This window comes from Pituophis catenifer, unplaced genomic scaffold, assembly GCF_029215685.1.
Source record: "Pituophis catenifer annectens isolate HBS135680 unplaced genomic scaffold, rPitCat1.0.hap2 SCAF_1, whole genome shotgun sequence".
In the NCBI taxonomy this organism is placed as follows: domain Eukaryota; kingdom Metazoa; phylum Chordata; class Lepidosauria; order Squamata; family Colubridae; genus Pituophis; species Pituophis catenifer.
The window spans coordinates 156,083,659-156,101,579 of record NW_027256881.1 but is presented as its reverse complement, the minus strand read 5'-3'; the positions used below and the strand labels follow the sequence as shown (position 1 = coordinate 156,101,579).

The window sequence follows — 17,921 nt, the reverse complement described above, 5'->3', positions numbered from 1 at the left end:
CTAAAAAACTTTCTTCCTCTACCAAAGAGTCTTTTTCTAACAGACCAAAGAGAAAAACTAATTTTAAAAAATATAAATATAAAGAATTGTGTTGCATTTTTCTAAAGCAAAATATGAATAAACTTCTCTCCCTTATTTTGGTATTCTATTAGAAATTGCACTAGAAAAATCAACCCCTGTGCTGATTGATAAAGTAACTGTTGGATATTAGTGGTTAAAGTACTGGCCTAGAAACCAAAAGGTCATGAGTTCTAGGCATGAAAGCCAGCTGGGTGACTAGGCCAGTTACCTTCTTTCAGCCCAGCCTACCTCACAGTGTTGTTGTTGTGGGGGAAAAAGAAGGAAGAGGGAATATTAGCTATGTTTGCCACCTTGAGTTGTTTGTAAAAATAATAAAGGCAGGATATAAATGGAGATCCACTAAGATTAATAGTACATAGTGAGAAATAGAACAGTAGAACATAATTTTGCTCAAAAAGGAGCAGAGACACAGAAGTGCTTTTAAATCAAATTCATTGTTAAGAGTTTCATCTTGTGCATATTATATTTTATATCAACGTAACACAAACTTTTGAAACTGTGACCAGAATACGAAAAAATAAATGTAGAACTTTTAAACTTACTGTTGTTGTTCTTATCATGTTATGAAGCTGGTAGTAGCTGACCATCAAGAATAAATCTGGACTGTTGCTACAGAAATATAATTCTGTACTTGTTCGCTCCTTGTTTAAAGTTTTACTGAGCCACTGGAGAAGGAAGTGCTTATATATACAGTATGCAGAAGTATACATGTATCTGGACTAACCAGGCTTTCCTCAGAAAACCTACAGAGTTTTTCTTCTGTGTGGTATTCTTCAAATACACATCACTTTGATGAAAATGTTACAAACTAAACTGAATTGAATCTAATGTGGCAATAGTGCAATGAAATCTGCTTGCCAAACATAAATCAAATTATACCACACTGTTTACACAGAATTCAGACTTCTATGAAATTATGTACCACATTTTATAGAAATTCCATTTTTTCTGAAATGAAAGACTAGCAACAATGGTTATCAAACTATTATTTGACTATGTGGGCACACAAAACCAATTAAGACATACATACTATGAAACTAAAGTCATAAATATGATCACAAGATACCCCCAATTTTGCCTTGTGGTTGCTACAGAAAAACACTAAAGACAGTCTTCAACTTACAACCGTTCGTTTAGAGACCACTCAAAGGTAAACCGCACTGAAAAAAGTGACTTAGGACTAGTCTTACAATGTACTTACAACCACTGAAGCATCCCCACAGTCTGGATGATCAAAATTTGCAACTGGCATCTATTTACAACAGCTGCAGTGTCCCAGGGTTATGTGATTGCCACTTATAACCTTCCCAGCCAATAAGCAAAGTCAGTGGAGAAGCTGTATTTGCCTAATAACAGCACGATTGATTCGTTTAATAACTGTGGCAAAAAAGGTTGTAAAATCAAACCTGGCTCACTTAACAACTACTTTGCTTATAAAGAGAAATTCTGTTCCCAATGGTGGTTGAGAACAACCTATATCACTGGTGGAATGTACAGTCCAGCTGAACGTACAGCTGAATTTGGTTCCCCAAATGGCTTGGCTCCCATCTTCCAAAAACTGTAATCAAATGAGTTTTTAATTTAAAATAAGTGAAAAATTATTAAATGCATGCTGGAGAATCCTCCTATTACTGAATTTCAATGTGAATCAAATCAAATTTTCTTCTAACCCAACACATTTCTTTCTTCCAACTGAAAACTACCCCAAAATCTCTTAAAGTCAAAGTGTGATCTTCAGCCTTAGAAAAGTTGTAGATTCTTGCTCTCAGGGATGTAGGAGTCACATAAAGGAAAGACTATTTACACTATCAATAGATAGAAGCCTTTACCAAATAGGCTTTTTGCCCTGAGGATGCATTGCTGACCCCTACAAACTACACTGATAGAAAAACAATAGTTATGTAAATTTAAAACATCTAAACAGAACAGAAAATGTTCTGTTACCTATTCTTCAATTAAGAAACAAACTTAGCTGAACAAAGAACCATGACTCTAAATTAAATTTTAAAAATTTAAAAATCCCTATGAAACATGAGCAAATCTTTAGTAAAACCCATTAATTACTGTGTACTGAGCTTCCTCTTTTAAAACCTTATACCTGAAAAATATACTGAGTCCTATTAATTGAGGAAAATGTAATAAATAAATAAAATTGGATAATCTTTTAACCCTTTGGTAGTCTCAGTGTAGTAACCCATGAAGCATAGCTGAATGGAAGGATGTTAATTATTGATGTATGTCACTGTCTAGACAATTTAATTTGTGCATTTAAAATCCCTGAATCTTTAGGCTCTCTTCTCCAGTGCAGGCATCCATTTTATATGTATATTTAAAAAAACCCTAATGAGTTTTGAACCTCCATTCCAAATCACTTGGCATTATACTAGGTGATTTCCCTCCACCCATATTAATAATTACTTGGCTGGAGCCTTTATTTTTAATCCTGGTGAAAAGTCTTTTCCCTAAAGATACCTTGTTTTTCTCCTCACAGCAGACCCTTAATAAAATGCACTAGGGGAGATGGGGTGAGGTGAAAAAACAATATTTAGTCTGAAAGCTCAAAACTGTTCCATCACTGCATCAGAGCTTTTTTTGGGGGGGGGCTGGGGGAATTATTTGATCAAATTTAGAAGCCAAATCAGCTAGGAGGAAGAAAAAGTTCCACTGATAAGATACATGTGATTTACTTTTAAATAAGGCATGAGGGATTGGTGAACCAGTACTGTAAAGAACAATACCAGAAAGGTTACATGACTCCCTCACCTCCTCCAGTCAAAGGTAAATAGGGACAACTGCAATTCTCTGATAAATTTTATTACAAAAATTGGCTTCTAAATCAGGCATCCTGTGAACAAACAGGAAAAAAGCCACTGAAGTAGTGAAAAAAAGCCACTTTGTCCGTCAGCGAAGACCGAGTCGAATAACTGGAGAGGCCCAGGAGGGCGGAGCTTCTTCATTAGCAGACGCGGTCATGCGCATAGACAGAGCATCTCCCCAGTCCGACTGCCGTTTCCATCCATATAGAATAAAATGAGGTACTTTTGTCCCTAATAAACATTCTGAGACTTAGACACATTACAGGCAGTCCTTGACTTGCAATAGTTGATTTTGTGACTGTTCAAAGTTACAACGGCACTAAAAATGACTTATGACTGTTTTTCACACTTTAATACTGTGGCAGCATCCCCATGATCACATGAACAAAATTCAGATGCTTGGCAACTGGTTCATATTTATGACAGCTGCAGTGTCCTGGGGTCACGTAATCCCCTTTTGCGACCTTCTGACAAGCAAAATCAATGGGGAAGCCAGATTCACTTAACAACCATATTCCTAACATAACAGCTACCATGATTCACTTAATAAATGTGGCAAGAAAAATCGTAAAATGGGGGCAAAATTCACTTAACAAACTCAGCAACAGAAATTTGGGGCTCAATTGTGGTCATAAGTTGAGGACTATCTGTAGTTGACCTGAAAGTCTCTTTCTGAAACACTCTTGTCATTTTAGGGGCAGTTTTCAACATTTGTTACTGTCAGCCAAACTCCTGGGGGGGGGGGACAGGGTGGCGGGGGAGCCTTTTGAATCAACATATGTACAGCCATTTGATCATTTTGAATGCTTCTTTTCAAACATCTGAAGTGCTCCAAATGCATTAGTTTGTTGCAGGTCTTATAACCATCTTGTAAGAACTAGCATGTTCATAGAACAAATGGGGTAAAGCTACGTGGATCTGAAGATCACTTTGCTAACTTTTCACTTGTTAGTCAGGAGGGAAAAACTGGATGAGTTTTTCAGTGGGCATCAATCAGATTAGTACCTTATGCCCTCAAGGGGTTGGGATTCACCATTCTTATAGCAAGAACTATATTCTCTGTTAAGGAGAATTAAGTGTACACAAGGGGCAATTTGGATGAGGACAAAGTTTTGTTGGAAATGAATTTTGGAAAAAACATATGGCAGTCATGGCTCTAGTTGAACTGCAATAATTCAGTCCTACAATTGTTTCTGAAAATACAGACTTCCTTGATTCTGTGGCCATTTACACACATTATAAACCACTCAGAGCCAGATATGACCGGAGTGGCATATAAACCTTAGTGATTAATTGCCCCTGAACATGACTGAATGTAGAATGACACTCATAGGCCAGAACTGACTAGGATAAAATTATTTAATCTTTTCCCCTAATTCTTCTCCTGCAAAAGGCCCTGACTTACTTTCATTTTCATAGAGCATGAAAAAAACAGATTTGAAGATATTCACACTAGAAGATACAATAAAGTTAAATGCCTCTTGTTTTCTTTTTTGCTTTGTTTTCCTCCTGCAAGTCCTGTCCCACACTTCAAACTGATATCCTTTCGATTTTCTCCATAATTTGCATGTGCATTCTCTCTCACACAGCAGCTTTAGTCTAATAACATTCTTTCAATATCAGTTCTGCTATTTTCCGCCAGCCTTAAATTTAAAAAATTGAAAACTGAGGCCACCAGACATAATCTGTAGCTACTAAAATGGAAGTTCCACTCCAGGATCTGTGTTCATAGATTTTATTAAGCCATAACTTGCTTGGTTTGCTTGCTTTTGACCTAGTCATTGTGGCATGTAAACTATGCTTTATGGCTTTAATGTCATGCATGACTCAAACTCTTATACTTTGTCGAACAAAATATGGTTAAAACAACTCTTGGCTGAGAATAATGTGTGAAGCCAACTAGTTCTATTTTCTTCTCCTGACAATATTATTCTCTTTAGACACTAGATTCTCATATACACAGGGAGGCTGGAAGAGCAAACTTTAATATACTGCTAAGCACCCCCCATGTGAAATGTCTAATGTATTAAAACAGTGCTTCCCAAACTTTTTTTTTCATTACCGACAGCCACTTATCAGAAAGCCCTTATTTAAATGTCCATGTTGTGATTGGATAATGGATTTGTTGTCATTACCCCCACCACCAAAAAAAAAAAACCCTTTTACCCAATTCTGGATAATGTACCCAAGTTTGAGAAGCACCATATTAAACCATTTACTTTTCTAGATTTGACTAGTTTTGACTACTGTAGTTAAAACTAGTTTCACCCATCTCTCTTCCCATTGTCTGTGGATTACTGCAAGGTCCACCATATTCTAAGTCCAGATCTGGAGAAGACCCTCCTTGCTCTTGGAAGAAATGGCCATTTTCACAGACACAGCACTCCCTTCATAGAACTTAAGATATCACAGAAGCTGCCTCTGGTTCACATCTCTACTTGGGTTTAGGTTCTTGGATCTCTGAAGCAGAGCACTTTAGCTTCCAAATTTACCTTTACAGAGATGTGCTTGATAAAGAGATTTTTAAAAAATGATAATGTTTTAGCAGGGGAATAATGAGATGAGTAAAGCTTTGTTTTGAATGATTTCTTCAGGCTGGATGTGTGTGGGAGAGAAAAAAAATTAATTCTCTACCTGTGAGTCCATAGGGTACAGAGGCTTAGTATTCTTAAATCCAAGTTTAAAGTTGCCATCATTGACTGTAGCCGAGTTTGAATGCTTTCAAGTGGTTATGATACTTCGAGAATGGCCATCCTGGCCTTGTGTAAAATTTGTCTCTAATTTTTTACTTGGTACATTTTAGCTCTGTGCTCCCACCATCTACGAAGAGGTATACAATCCTTGAATCTTGGGGTTATAATAAAGTCATTAGTCTTATAACACCTTGAACACTCACTAATGTGGCTAACCCTCTGGAACAGGGGTCTCCAACCTTGGCAACTTTAAGACTTGTGGACTTCAACTCCCAGAATTCCTGGCTGAGGAATTCTGGGAGTTGAAGTCCACAAGTCTTAAAATTGCCAAAGTTGGAGACCCCTGCTCTGGAAGGTGTCTCCTTAGGTCTCTCTTTTTTCCTGGTATTGAATTGGTTCTGCTTCCTCCAGCCTGCTGGCAACCAGCCAATATGCTTTACAGTTCAGCCTTCTTATTTATCACTCCACCCTGCTTCCTGCCAACAACATACACTCTCTGCAGAAGCTTTTTTTCTACACCCACGCATCTTGCAGCCCCTTCCATGCCTCATCTTCTCAGTTGTCTTCCAAGTTTCTTTTGTTCTGTTGTTCCCTGTATTCTTTGATCTGGGTACTGTATCTCTATTCAGTGCAAGTACCTCTCTTTCTTTCTCTGGACACCCAGAGACCATTACCAATTCTGCATTCCTGGGCCTTTCATTAGCCTGGTTACCAACAACTTCTCCATTTATCTCTATAGCTAAGACAATGTTTTAGTTTAAGCTTACAAATCCCCTCAATTCACTCAGGAGACAGTAAACATAATAAAGGTAAAGGTTCCCCTTACACATATATGCTAGTCATTTCCAACTCTAGGGGGCGGTGCTCATCTCTGTTTCAAAGCCGAAGAGCCAGCGCTGTCTGAGCAAGACGTCTCCCTGGTCATGTGGCCAGCATGACTCAATGCCAAAGGCGCACGGAACGCTGTTACCTTCCCACCGAAGGTATTCCCTATTTTTCTACTTGCATTTTTTACGTGCTTTCGAACTGCTAGGTTGGCAGAAGCTGGGACATACCTCCTTCTATTCATCAATATCACATTTAGTTTAGCCAACTGAAGGGGAGGGGGCACCTAATTCATTTAGCAACGTCTGCTAAAATGTGGTCGCACAACCAAATGAGAAGTGTTTTAAGAGACTCACAATCTAGGAAGGTCTGGGATAGGGCCAGATAGAATAAAAGAATACTCAAGAGAGAGAGAAGCCACCAAGAAAGTAAAATGACCAGTCAGTATAGAATAGTATGGATATAATCTTGAAGAAGAAATGCAAGATCATTAAGTAAATGATAAATCAATCCTGGAAAACAGAGAGGGTGAGAAACTCAAGATAGCCTGTTTGGTATAAGAGAGGCTAGAGGGGAAACTGACAGGTTTTCAAGGTTCTGCTCATATGTCCTATAGCCATGATGGCAAACCGGTGGCACGCGGAACCATCTCTGCGGGCACGTGAGCTGATGCCCTGGTCAGCTCCACCGTGCATGCCTGCACGCCGCCGACCAGCTGATTTCTGGATCTCTGCCGGGAGACATGTGGGAATGTGCGGGAGGTGGGGGGGTCACGTGCATGCATGGGGGTATGGGGTGGGGTGCCCCCCGTGCCCTGTTTTTGGTTCCAGGAGGCTTTAGAGAGGCCTGCTACCACCAAAACAGGGCCTGGGGGGAGCCCCCCACCCCGTTTTGGTGCTAGCAGGCCTCCTTGAAGCCTCTTGGGATCAAAAACGGGCCGTGGGAAGTGTGGTGTGCCCCCCACCCCCGTTTTTGGTCCCAGGAGGCTTCAGGAAGGCCTGCTAGCACCAAAATGGGGGTCACACGTGCATGCACAGGGGCAGCGCAGGGGGGTCATGCACGCATGCACGGGGGGAGGGGCCTGCCCCAAAGGAAAAAAGGTTTGCCATCACTGTCCTATAGCAACAGAGCTCCAGTAGTCCTTGTCTTGTCTGTTCCCTGACCTAGCCTACTTCAAAGGGCTGACAGAGACAGCCTATGATAAAGTCTGGAAAAAGGAGATTAGAGATTTTCTAAGCAGGAATGCATAGGCAAGAAATCTCTGAAGGCTCAGCGGGACGGCAGGCGGACAACAAAAGAAATCAAAGGTGCCGAACTGAGTTTCACATTGTTTGGTCACAAGGTTCTATTTGCCAGTCAGACAACTAAATTGGCTTGAAAAATCTAGGTTGAGTTCCTAAGCAAGCCATAGATTCTTCAGAGACATCTGCCTGCTCCCATGCAGCTGTTGCTGAACTGCAAACACTGTGTTCTCTCTCAAAAGGTTGTCCCAAATTGATGGGGAATATCATCACCGTATCTCCCTTAATAGCTAACCAACTATCCTAATCTGAAATACCCTTCACGTTGAATTGGATTTTGCTTCACAGGAATAGTAAGCTCTGCACCAACTGTTGAGTGAAGCCTAGATGAGAAAGCACCATTGTACTGTATTGGGGGAGGGGGCCTATAATGAGAATGAAAGAGAAACTTTCCTATACAACCAACAGAGGAACAAATGGAACTTTCTCCATTATGATATACTTAAAACAGCCGGCAACGTGGTGCTTCACTTTTTTTTCCTGGTTCCTTTCTTGGGGCCATTTAAATCTGTCTTCTTTTTACTGCAGAGTTAAAGGGAAGAGGAAGAAAGTAAGAGTATAGTATTGTGAGATTGCATCACACGTATCATGTTTCATTCACACTTGGAGCACAAGGCAGCAGCTATGTAAGATTTTAAAAAAAGGAAAAAGGAGAAATAGGGAACATATTCTGGCAGAAGGATTTTGTGCAACAATAAGTTGATCTGGATCTGCTTCTCAAACAGATGGGAGAGGAAAACACAGCAGCCAGAGATCAATAAAAGGAAATGCCAGTTGGGGAAATCAAGAAACCAAAGAAAAGTTTGTGTCATGGCAGAAAGTTCACTTATCTGGAATACAAAGTGTCTGAAAGTCAAAACACTGATACCATTAAAAATAAGGATTTCCATGTTGCAGAGGATTCCAAAAGACAACACCTCACCATAACCTCCCACACGCATGTTTCAGCTTTCTGCATTCTCTGTCTTATAAGTAAAGCTATTTTTATATTTTGTTCTAAAGACTTCAATCCTAGAGTCCTTTGGACAGAAACTTAAAAATCACCATTCAGAGTCAGCAAATACTGTAAAAGTGAAAGAAAGCAAAGCAAATTTTATCTCATGTAGCTTTCTTTTTAATTTGTGAGGGGAAAAAGAGAATTTTATGAAAAATGTTAAGGTGGCGCTATACAGACAAATTTGCTTTTTAAGAACTTTGTATCATAGCTACCTACACTTCATTAAATCAAACCTACCCCAGGGCATTTCAAAACTCGTTGGACCTGCTGACTGACTAGCTGTACAATCTGATTTAAATAGGCTCTTTTTTCAACACCCCCCACTTCAAGATATCTGCATAGTTTACTTGCCATTGTGGGCGTTTCTTCCTATGTTGTTGCTCACTTTGCAGAATCTTGAACATGGGAAATGAAAATACTCTGCATCTGACACAGGAACCACCTCTTATTTGTCAGAGGTACCAAGAAAAGAAAACTGAAAGCAAAAAACCAAAGAATCCCTTCTCTTTTCGTAAAATTATAGAACATAAAATAAGTTTCTGTAGCCTGCATAGGAAATAATTTATAAACTAAACTATGCTATTAGTGCCTCTGTTATTTGCCATCCAGAAACACAAGTATTTCTTTTCCCTTCTAGCTCTTTCCATATTTCAACAGTTAAAATGAGGCACACAATTTCTGATGGTTTGATGCTTCCTAGAGTTTTGTGCATTTCAAATATACGGCTCTCCTTTTTGGAAACTTAGTAATTTCTTTTTTTAAAAAAAACAACAACAGCAATTGCACCCATTCCATCGCCTTCCAACTTTCTAAGCTCAGCCACAAAGCAGAAAACTGTTTGCTGTTGAAATGAACTTATCTGCTGCTTTATTTGGTCCCACTATTCTCTGGAGCTACTAAAGGCACACTTTTTTCCAAACTTTAAGGCAAAAAAACCCCTTATTTAACTACCATTTAGCACCAAAAAAAACCCCTCTGTATAACTATTGAGTTAATCTTCTCCGTATAAGTAACACAACACTTCATTCTCAGTCCACTTTTAAATGGACTTGGAATGGGAATGAGAAATACAATTTTAGACTGTATATTTTAATTTTTAATTCTCAGCAGAAAGATCTGCTTTCGATCTCCCAAAACAATTCCCAATCCCATTACAGATGTATAAAATGATTAACAACAGGCCTAGATTACTAGAAAATTGCTTAGCGCTCTAAATAACTTTCTGGCATACAAGGATACTCAAAATTTCAATAAAACTTCTCAGTAACACTGAGTTAATATTACACCTCTTTTGTGTCCTCAGTATTATATAATAAGGGCTGAATCAGGAGACTAAATATCAACCACTATCGTCTATCCCTATGCAATAAAACGAGGACTAGGTTATGTTGTTGCCTGCAGAATCAAATTTTCTTAGAAAAATTCATGGAAAGACATGAAGGCAACAACACAGTTTTGTATCATTATGGGCTGAAAATAGAACTGGTTGTGTAACAAACAACTTTTGTGTCACCTGGTCAGCAATAATGGCTGAATTTATCAAAACCTCACTCTGATCTTTAGTCATGTGACTCAGCCATGAGTATTCAGAAAGTATAAGCTGTTCTCATAAATGTTAATAAGAATATTTGGATTCCTCCCGTCCAAATCCCTAAATCTAGTGCTACTAGGCCTGAGTAGCAAAAAAATCCAGACAATCATTATATAATAGCAAAGATCTGATTATATTCTGTATCTCTTTGCTGCCAACTAGTGGTTGCCTGGGTTTTGGCAGCCTAGATTTCCTTGCCCTGCTTAAAATGTCATTGTTAACTTTCATGGCATTTAAACATGATTAATTTCTTATTCACAGATTAGCAATTTAACTTCGCTTAAGTAAAATGGAGTGTCAGGCTAAGGCTACTTTCCTTAGATATTGACAGATTCTTTGTCACTTTTAAGACAGAAATTAATCAGACCCTCTTTTAACTAAAGCTGATTTGGAGCCAGTAATTTGCCACAGCAATAGAATGTTAAAAGGTGGCCATCTAATTTTTTTAATCTCCTTCATTTCTTTATAAAGAGTTCTACTATGGAGGGGAAAGAGTTAAAACACATTTTATGCTTTTAATCATTCTTTGAAGTCAAGACAGATTATCAAATTAAGCATGTGTGAAATAGGAATCCATGCTATTCCTAGTAATTTCTGCACCAAGAAGCTGCCCAACCCAACATGGAAAGCAAAATCTGTCCACTCAGTTTCAACTCTAAGAAACTGCATTCATTGGAGTAACAAGTTGAGAAAAGCATAGGAGATGGCATGGCATACATAAAATAGCTTTTTAGGCCGCAATCGGATATGTCATGCGCTGGCCACACCCACCCCTGGTTTCATGAAGGGGGAAAAAGTTGTGACACATCACGTGACAACAATGGCGAGTTTGACACCCCTGCTTTTAAGAGTTAAGGTTATGCCATCAATGCACAAGCTTTAAATCTTCAGCTCTATCACAATGATTGTATTTCATGATTTATGTCCTCCTGAAGCAAGTCGATGGAACAGATTAGGCACCATGAAACTATACCACACCACGATCAGCATAGTTTGGTCTAGTAGTTAAAGCACCAAGGCTAAAAACCAGGAGACTTGAGTTCTCATCCCACATCCATCGTTAGGCATGAAAGCCAGCAGGGTGATTTTTGAGCAAGTCACTCTGTCTCAGCCCAACTCACCTCACACGGTGGTTGTTTTTGTGAGGAAAATAGGAGGAATAGGAATGTGTGTTATTTATTAAAATAATAAAGGTGGGCTTAAAAAAACTAAAGTAAATAAAATAAGCATTGGTGAAAATTGGTTATGTAGACCAGGCATATCCAATTCGTAGCCGTGGACAGCTAGTAATGTAGGCCCAAATGTTCGTAAACTGTTAACTTTCTGTGGTTTATATACATTAACTATGTTATATATTTTATATCCAGTCCAAGACAATTCCTCTTCACTCAATGCGGCCCAGGCTAATCCAAAGATTGGACAACCATGATCTAGATGTGGAAACAAAATGCCAGAGCCTCACACTGTAGCATGCTCCCCACTTGCCTGTTCAATTCTTTGCTTCCATTCAAGTGTCAGCCTAAAGGGTTTTTGCTCTGGGTAATAACGGAACAATTAGCAAAAATCTTGCTGATTATGGGAAAAATAGATCAGCTGTTCTTATGCCCTGGACTCATTCCCTCCCTGCAGTCATTTAAACTGGACCTTGCACTCACTCACTGGCTTTCCTTTAGTGCATAAAATGATCTTTGGACTCTGTAATCAGAGCCTGCTGTTTCTGGCATAGTTTCTTTTCTTTTCTCTCTCCCTCCCCCCTGCCCCCCCCCATTTTGGCCAAGAAGCTGTTGCAACTGGCGCTGTCTCCATTTGTGTTATCTTTTAGACAAAAACTGTACTTCCAAAGGAGGCACTAAAGAGCCCTTATGAGGGACAGAAGAACACAGCTACATTTTTTAAAAAAATATCAGTTCTCAAATACACTCTCAAATACAGAAGAGGCAAATGCAAAATTCACAAGCTTCACTCCATTTAAAATGTGCAAAATATCAAACGAAAGCTCTGTTGTACTTTTCACACTGATGTGTCATACCAAGAGTGAAGAACGAACATTTGTCAGCAAAGTAGTTCAACTGACTATTATTATGTAAGATCCCCCAGAAGTTTTAAATTCAGGGACAAACTGTTTTGGTATATACACAAAATCAATCAATCATCATTAAGATGGTTTTTAAAAATCTGGTATCTAGATTACTAAAGTAGTTTTCCCCAATTTTTTCTACTGTTTTTTTATGATGGAAGAGGCATCCTGTATTTTTAAAAAAGTGAAACAATTAAAAAAAAGCTAAACTTGTGAACACAGTATATCTGTGAAGTTTTTGTACTTTTAGAGGACTCTACTTGTACAAGCTGTCTTATTCAAAATAAAAATCACTATTAGAACAGGTTTTCCTATCTATTTTAGGCAACATCAGAAAAAAAACCTGCAGCACAAAAACATTTTAGGAAATTCTCTATTACACGCTTGGTGTAAATCTCAATAAACATAATTGCAATATTGGAAAATTCTTATTTCCTCCTCCTGAAGACAAACTTTTTTTTATTAAATGATGCCCCCAAAGGAAGAAATTCATTGCAGCTGTTATGCTAGATGCTACAATTCCTGTTTGAACAATGGAAGTGTTCCCTAGGATACAGACTCATATACCTGTCTGGCATCAAAGCTGCTAATCCCTTCTTCATCTCCAATACACACTGTCAGTCAGAAAATGCTTCCTCTTAAACTTAAAATTGGTTTTCTTCTATGGACACCAGTTTGTTTTATTACTTCAAGAAGAAAGAACATAGCAGGGCATTGCTAAGCTTCAGACTCAATTCTAAAAGATGCCTTAAAGTGCAAGGAAAACAAATGTAGCACCTATCTACACAATTTACAATTCTTGGGGAAAGGATATGGCTGCTTTAAAGAGTTGCCCTAAAAAAGCAAAACCAATTTTCTTCAAGAAGCTTTTGAAGAGGTAAGGGGGGTGGGGAGAGGAGAAGGGATTGCCTTTTCCTTGCTTTGCAATACATGTATCATATATATTTTAGTAAAATATATTAATACTAAGAATTCTTTCCTACTGCATCAGACAATTAATAAAACAATAAATAAATAATTGATCAGTTTCTTCCTGCCATCTTTTCTGTTTGCAGCAAATTTAGGGAAACATTAGGCTTGAAGAGGAGAAAGGCTGAAATCAAGGGTAAGACTTCTCTTTGGGTGGCACAGGCTATAGCCCAATTGAATCACACGGTCCATATAGCAACACAGTAGCCTTCCTCCACCCATAACCTCCAAAAGGACTACAAATCCCATCTTCTCTACTCAGCACAGATGTTGGCTATGGAAACAAAATTTGTAATCCTAACATGCCTGGAGGCCAGCACATTATAAAGGCTGATTTACAGTGTCATGGGCTAGGTGAGAGGGGAAGTGGTTAACACAAGGCTGATCTTTGAGGGCAGAAAGCCAATATCTGGATACAAAGTCTAGGCTAACTCTGAACATTATTTTTCTGCCGCTTTCAATTAAAAAAAAAAAACAATCACTGAACAAAGCCAATTGTATACTTGATATGGCAGTGGAATCAGGCCTTTACTCCAAGCATTTATAAAACTTTACCTAAGCTAAAAGAGGCATGCTTCTTTGGAGCAGCATGCTATTTGATCTCAAGGGAGCAACTGGAGGGGGTGACTCTGATTAAGAATTCTGAATGGTCACCATCGCTGTATGTATATATATATATATGTGTGTGTGTGTGTGTGTGTGTGTGTGTGTGTGTATTGCAAGATCTTACATGAACTTTCAGTCAAGTGAAACAAAGTTGGAGAGCTGTATTACAATTAGTCTTGCCAACTTCTGCTCAGTGGCGACCCTGCTCTATCTGATTCAAGGGATGAAACTGCATTTCATATTCAAGAAGTGCTTTTAAACCTACTGCAGCTTTTAGGAAGCCAAAATTACAACTATGATTTTCGAGTTATACCAATCCTGCTGTCCCATACCTAGACACCAAGACATGGATTACCCCAGCTCTTTAATAACCAGTTGGAATATACATACTTACAACCAGGATAAAAGGTTAATTCTACAACACACAGAGATGCCTCTTTAAACTTCCTCCTCAGCAGGCCATCATGTCCTAATCAAACAGACAAATAATGCACAAATACTCCGAATTAGGCTTTGCTCACTCAGAACCCCAGTTTAAGGTTCTGTTCCACCCACACATTTGCTTTTCCTCCAACATGAGAAAAACTGGTAAGCGGCTACACACCGCATCTCGGACACCACAGCACAGACTGAAAATTGTCAAAGCAAAACCCAAGTTGCACTGTATAAAGATGGCTCTGGAAAAACTCTCGCTATATCACACTCGGAGAGTGAAGAAGAGAGCGACAAAACGTGCAGTTACATTCCTGCCGTAAGCCACACGAGTAGGCACGCACGCACACACACCTGCTCCAAGGAACATCGGACCCTCCGATCCTCTCTGCACGTTGGGATTCAATGGTTTTGTGGCCAGAAAAGTAACTCAGCCAACCTCTTCTTACTGCCCATCGCTCTCTCGGAAGACGGTGATCCGAAGGGTTTATAAGGGGGGAATCCAATCAAGACATAGAAGAGCCGAGTTTCCCGAGCCTTTCTCGCGGACGTCTTACGAGGAAGACATTTATTAAGACAGGGCCCCCGAGATTTGTCTAGAGTGCATCTCCCCGCCCCCCTCCCCGCGCACACCTCCAATTCCCCCACTTCGCTGACCGAGTCAATTACATCCCCCGCTGGATTGTGCGTGACTCCTGGCGACGAAGAAGCCCCCCCCCTCCCGCTCGCCCACTTTGGCCCGCTCCTCTTCAGCGGCGAGTTGAACTTACCACATGCAGTTCCTCCTGAGAACTAAAGCATCAGGGTCTGCTTGCCGCGCGCTGCACGCTCCTAATCTTCCACTCGCTCCATATGTCACTCTCCTCGCCCGCGGGGGGGGGGCGAAGGGGGGAGGCGGACGGTGGGACAGAGGAGGTGGAATAGGGTGGGGGGCGGGGAAGCGAATGCCGCTCGGGGAGGATTTAAGCCTCCGCTTTCCTGTGGCTGCGGCGATCACGAAGCATTATACAATGGTGGAGGAGGAGGAGGAGGAGGGAGGGAGGGAGGGAAGGAGCAGGCAGGCAGGCAGGCAGGCGAGCGCTGGAAGAGCAGCAGCCTGCGCTTCCAGCACTTGCCAGGCGGAGAGAGTGACGCGAGGAAAGGCTTCTGCAAGCTCCTTGCCCTTTGGCTCACGTTGGAAGCCCCGCCTATGTCCCTAGGCAGGCAAGCAGGCACTCCGTCTCCCTCCCTCCTTTTCTCTTTTACTGCTGCTGCCGCTTGCTCTCCCTCCACTCCCCTCCGCCCCACCTCCCTCAGAAGGCCTGGGAGCCAGGCGACACATGCCCCCTCGCTGGGCCAGCTAAGGAGGGCGGGGCGTAGGGCCCCGTTCTCCCTTACATGTGCCTTTGTCCCAAGAGATCAGCTATGCTAATATAAATCTGCTGCTTGCTGCAGAAGACAACACGGGCGCGCGGTCACCCTCCGCCCGCCCCAGCCGCACACGCCAGGGAGAGAAAGGGTGACAGCAGGCGCAGTCAATGTCGCTATCATTCCCCCCCCCCATCCACAGCCCGACTCGGATGCGAGAGGGGCTTGGGAAGAGCGGACGGTTTATTAACAATCAGCCAATAAATAAAGGTGATGAATGGGCACTCCAGGGAAGGCTATACCTTCGAAATGCAAAGGTAACATGCTGGTTCCAGCCTTCATCTTGGGCGCCCTGGGAGGCAGACCCGCCTGAGTCCCTCCGGTGAGCCGTAATGATTTGGGGCTGCCCTCTGCACATGCCCAGTGGGTTATGTTGTACACCTTCCGGGTTTGTACTCTAGTTCTGGAAACCATCCGAAACGGCCTTTCGAATGGGTTTTCTTGGGACTCTACGCGTATCGGCTCTATTGTGCCAATTCTACAAAGCTGTTGAGGTTGCTGGCCAGGAATTTGGATGTTCCGGACCGAGGCTGGTTTTGGGTTGAGAATCCCAACCGCTAAACGCGAATTCAGCCTGCTCCAATCTTAGTGGAGGCAGCAGAGGAAGAAACCTGGATCCAGCCTTTCAGCCTCCAGCACACGCCGCCTACATCACGCAGGCGACTCTTTCAAAAACAGAAGGCGGCAACCGAGCCAAGCAACTCTCGTTTCCGAAAGAAAAAGTCAGGCAGCCCGAAAATGGCAGGGGGACGCCACTGTACTTGGGCTCGCCGCTTCCATTGCGCAGAATTGGCGCGGTTCTCGGGGACAAAACGCAGCCAGACTGGAGTTCCTGTGTGGACGCGCTGACGCTGAGCTTCTCTGCCCCCCCCGCGCCTCCCCCACACACACACACCCCGCCGTCCCCGACAGCAGCGAGTCTCCAGCTTGAAGCCAACCGCAACTATGATAAGCACGCGAGCTATTCAACAACTTGAAATTAGTCAACAAGTCAAACTGGAGCAGGACTGCGAGTTCCTGAAAGGAGCAGCAACAGCAGGCGGGCTCCGCAGAAGGGACAACAGCTGGGCTCCCCCTCGCCAGCCAGAGCCGCGCTCGAGAGAAGTGGGCGGGCAGTGAGTGCAGAGCGGGGGCTTCGCTCCCGGGGCGGGGAGGCCTCTCTCCCTGGCATGTGTGCGAGGAGGGGGGAGGGGAGGCTTGTTTCGTCCCTCAACTCGTGCAGGACTTTTTCCTCGCTCTTCCCGGGAGATCCTTGGTTTCCCCACCACCCCCCACTCTGTCTTTCTCTCCCCCTCTCCAAACGCGTAGGTGAGCAAGCCGAAAGCTCCCTCCTAACCAGAGCATTGCGTAACTCTTTTTAAGAGGCAGCCGGGGGAGAGAGGAAAAAAAAAAAAAAAAAGCGAAACGCCCGGGCGCGGCACGACAGCGCGAGGGAGAAATGAAAGCTGGGTTTTCCTGCCGTCACGAAGCCTGGGCGATTCGGTGTAGATCGAGTGGATCTTAGGCTGGGGGTGGGGGGAAGAGCCCGCAAGAGATGCACTCCTCCCAAGGCCTGGGATCAGTAAGTACTGTAAGCCGCACCAACACGCCACACACACAAACTATCCGATTTCGAATCGAGCCTGTGGACTATCCTGAACTTTTTTTTTTTTGTTCGTGGATTCCGTTCCTATGACACACACAACCGGGCGCCAAAGACAACGGCAATAAAATGCCCCTTCCCCCAGCCGCCCTATAGAAGTCTTAATTCGCAAAAATACGAGTTCCAGAGCGGGGGACTCAATGGGTGATCACACCGTGCATTCAGCAGTAGTAGCAGTAATAGAAACAATAGTGCTGCTAGCAATCTTAAATAAGGTATCCATTCAGTGGAAAAGAAATTCTGGTGACTTAACAGACGATGCCATGGGTTTTTCTTGGCAGCATTAAGGAAGTAGATTTCCACTGCTTGCTTCCGGGATCTTTTTTCAGGTTCCCAGTCTAGGACAGGCCAGAGAATCTCCCTTCCCAGTAATAACCAGGATGATTCTCCTTAGGTTCCAAGACAGATGAGATTATCCAGGTCCTGGCACACAATCGTCATTTTAGTTGAATGAAAAGGACAAGAAGAAACTCAGTAAACTCTG

The 17,921-nt window shown here is 42.0% G+C and overlaps 1 protein-coding gene across 1 annotated transcript in view; it reads right to left on the bottom strand.

Annotated features, from left to right (window-relative positions):
* Positions 1–15,263, bottom strand: part of SERTAD2 (SERTA domain containing 2) — a 35,520-nt gene extending 20,257 nt beyond the window's left edge. Inside the window, exon 1 of the mRNA XM_070956536.1 lies at positions 15,159–15,263. The gene's annotated coding sequence lies outside the window, so the exon portion shown is untranslated. The remainder of the gene's footprint in view (positions 1–15,158) is intronic.
* Between the last annotated feature and the right edge of the window lie 2,658 nt (positions 15,264–17,921).